The sequence below is a fragment of the Limulus polyphemus genome, unplaced genomic scaffold (assembly GCF_000517525.1).
Source record: "Limulus polyphemus unplaced genomic scaffold, Limulus_polyphemus-2.1.2 Scaffold981, whole genome shotgun sequence".
Lineage (NCBI taxonomy): Eukaryota > Metazoa > Arthropoda > Merostomata > Xiphosura > Limulidae > Limulus > Limulus polyphemus.
The window spans coordinates 61868-65879 of NW_013666591.1; positions in this window are offsets into that span (position 1 = coordinate 61868).

The following is a 4012-nucleotide window of genomic DNA, read 5'->3' on the forward strand; positions in this document are numbered from 1 at the left end:
AAAATGCAAAATAAAATGTGTAGTTCTGTTAGTATTGATCACAAAGTTCCAAACAAGTTATGGTCAGAGTTTATACTTCTCACCTTTTCACACTTACTTTCTGTAGTTATTATATTGTTAGCAGCTGACTTTGAAACTAGACGAAACAAAATGAATAGTACTGTCGGGACTTTTCAGTATGGATCACGAAATTCCAAACTAAATCTTCTAAGAATTTCTACTTCCAATCTTTTCACACCTATTTTCTATGTTTATTTTGCTATTAGCGGCTGAAGTCGAAACCTTCCGAAAATAAAGCAGTCAGTCGTCATTCTTGACATTAGAATGTTTACGTGACACTGTCGATAGCAAATATGCTCATGCAGCGCAATACGCAGAATTTTACCAGCTTAGAAAACACAGTGGGGTTGGGTTTATCGGCCTGTTTGCAGTATAGTGACTGTAACGATCACTGTCTAAAGCACTATATAGATGTGAGAGAAAATGATATGGTTCTGTACAAAATCTGATCCAGTTCAATGAACTTGTTAGGTATTTGAATGTTATTTATCCTCCCAGGGTGGTCGGGATTTAGCGATATAGATGTAAAAGTGTATAAGAACTTATGAATATCCTGTTCCCTATTTTACTATGCTTACTGTAAGCAATAAAAGTTTAGTTTCCAATAACATAAATATGGTCTGTTTTGGTTTAGATAGTATTTCAAATTAGCCTTCTTGCTCATCACTTTAGAAGCCTTACAGGAAAGGGTTATTACTATACTTTATGCAGACAAGTTAATTCGTCGCAGCATACGATTTTTGGAAGCAATGAAGGAACGAAAGGATAAAAAGATCTTAGAAGCAGAGAATGCCATTAAGGAAATGTAGCTTCCATCAATAACATTGACAGATAACAACAAGATTGTTTCAACCAATCATGGTCAGTTTATAACTAGTATCATTAACAATATGAAACAACAGTTATTCACACCAACTTCTTCTCATGAACCAACTGGGTCATGGCCACGCGCTTCTAATTTCATTCCAAACATAATTTTTGAGCTCTGTACATTAGAAGTCAATGAGTGGTCAGCAGAGATAAATCCAGGCTTTGGAGAAAAGGAAATATATTCCCTTTGCAAACGTTTCAAACTGCCATTTTCAAAAACAATCACAGCTTACAGAGACTTTCTAAACAACTGTGGGCGCCATATTACGTCAGATCTGAATTATTTAATCAGGTGTTCAGAAGTCATCCCATACAGTTCTTCTGAATGCGAACAAGACTTTAGCAGCATAAACCTTATCATTACGGAAACGAGGTCTTGGCTGTTAATCAACCATGTGACAAATCTCATGTTCATTAAACTTCACGTCCCTCTGATTCAAAACAGGAAACTAGAAGAGTAACCAAGTCCAAATAACTCACTATGGACGAAGTTTGGAAGTTCTGTTAATAAGTTATCTGGGAATTCAAAAGTTCAAGATGAGACAAAATTAATTTTTATATTGTAACATTTTCAAATGTAGATTTCAATTGCAATTTTCAAATACTATTTCTGATATAAGTGTTTTTATGTATAGCATAGGCGACGTAATAAATATCAACAATAGTAACACTTTCAAAACACGTTCCTTCGCTTTTTTATTCAGCACTACATCACTGCTTCCGCCTGGTCTATCACTTCAAAATGAAAAAAAGACTAATACAGATAAATGTGGACTAGCTTTGCGCGAAATTCTACAAACAACAACAAAGCCCCCCCAGTGGCACAGCGGTATGTCTGTGGACTTACAACGCTAGAATCCGGGTTTCGATACCAGTGGTGGGCAGCACACAGATAGCCCATTGTGTAGCTTTGTGCTTAATTACAAACAAACAACGATTAAAGTTCCTAGAGGAGGAAAAGAAAAACTGTTTTGAGTCTATAGCATAGTAACTTAAGATGCTGCATCTGTGTTGTTAGCTTCCTTTGGCAACTGGAGTTCCAGTCTCACTTCGGCTGAAATATTACGTTTTAATTAATTTTCAAATAATATACCATATTACAATCTGTTATAAATTATAAGAAACAAGTGTTCTAAGAGTGGTAAAAATATTTATGTTTTTACCGTTTATCTTGTTATGCTTCTTTAGTACCAAAACCAGAATGCTTAAATAGAGTCACACAGTGTGTTTGGGTTTTAACATAACATAAAGTTTTCGGACAACATGGGACCTATTAGTCCATCTCGGATGTTCCATCCTCTAAAATAAACTCCCACAGTGGCACAGCAGCATGTCTGCGGACTTACAACGCTAGAAACCGGGTTTCAAGATGAGTGATAAATAGAACTATTCATGTCGGTATGCAAGTAGAACTGATCTATAGAACTATTCACGTCAGTAACCCAAGTATAACTGATCTGTAGAACTATTCACACCAGTCACAAAGAGCAACTGGTCTATACAACTATTCAAATTAATAACCAAGTATATCTGATCTATAGAAGTATTCACGTCATTAACTATGTAGAAGTATGATTGATCTGTAGACTATTCACGTCTGTAACGAAATATAACTGAATAATAGAACAATCCACGTGAGTAACCAAGTAGTCCTGATCTCTTGAACTATTTACGTGAGTAAACAAATATAACTAATCTATAGAACTATTCAAGTCAGTAACCATATGTAACTGATCAATAAAAGAATTCACCTCAGTAACCAAGTATATCTGATCAATTGAGCTATTCATGTCAGTAACTATGTAGGACCGACTTGTAGAACTGATCACGTTGGAATTCAAGTATAACTGGTCTATAGAACAATTCACGTCGGCTACAAAGTGGAACTGCTCTGTACAACTATTCACGTCGGTGGTGAAGTATAACTGATTGGTAGAACTATTCAAGTCAGTATACAAATATAACTGATTGGTAGAGCTATTCAAGTCAGTATACAAATATAACTGATGTATAGAACTATTCACATCAGAATAACTGATAATTAGAACTATTCATGTCTGTATGAAAGTACAACTGCGCTGTAGAACTATTGACGTCACTAACCATATTTACCTGTCTATAGAACTATCACGTTGGTACTCAAGTATAATTGATCTGTAGAGCTTTTTACGTCGATAACGAGGTAGAACTGATCTGTCGAACTATTCACGTCAGTAATCATATCTAATTAATCTATAGAAATACTCACATCAGTAACTATATCTGACTGGTCTATAGAACTATTCACGTTAGATACCACGTAGAACTCATCTGTAGAACTATTCACATCAATTACCAAATGCAACAGATTTATAGAGCTATTCATGTCAATAACCACGTGTAACTGATCTACAGAAGTATTCACGTCGGTAATTAAGTAGAACTTATCTGTAGAACCATTCACGTCAGTAATGAAGTATAACTGATCCGTAGAACTATTCTCGTTATTAACCAAGTAGAACTATTCACGTCAGTAACCATCTATGATTGATTTGTAGAAGTACTCACGCCAGTAACGAAGTATAACTGCTCTGTAGAACTATTCTCGTCATTAACCAAGTAGAACTGTTCTGTAGAACTACTCCCGTCAGTAACCACCTATGCTTGATTTGTAGAAGTACTCACGTCGGTAACCAAGTATAACTGATCTGTTTAACTATTCAGTCGGTAACAAATAATAACTGATCTGTAGAACTATTCACGTCGGTTTCCAAGTATAATTGTTCTCTAGAATCATTCACGCCAAAAATTTTTTTTTTACTCTGTTCTGATAAAAATTGATAATACTTGGCAAAAATTCAACTAATCATCTTTTCTTCCAACAAATTAATACGCTTTTTGAATTGTATTTGTACTGTAATATCAAGAAATGGAAAGGCCTCAAGATTTGTCATCACTTTACAGCAGTGGAAATGTTTCAACTAATGACGTCCTTCATGATTGTGTACAGCTTTAAGATCAGTCATCATTTTACAGCAGTGGAAATGTTTCAACTAATGACGTGCTTCACGATTATGTACAGCTTTAAGATCAGTCATCATTT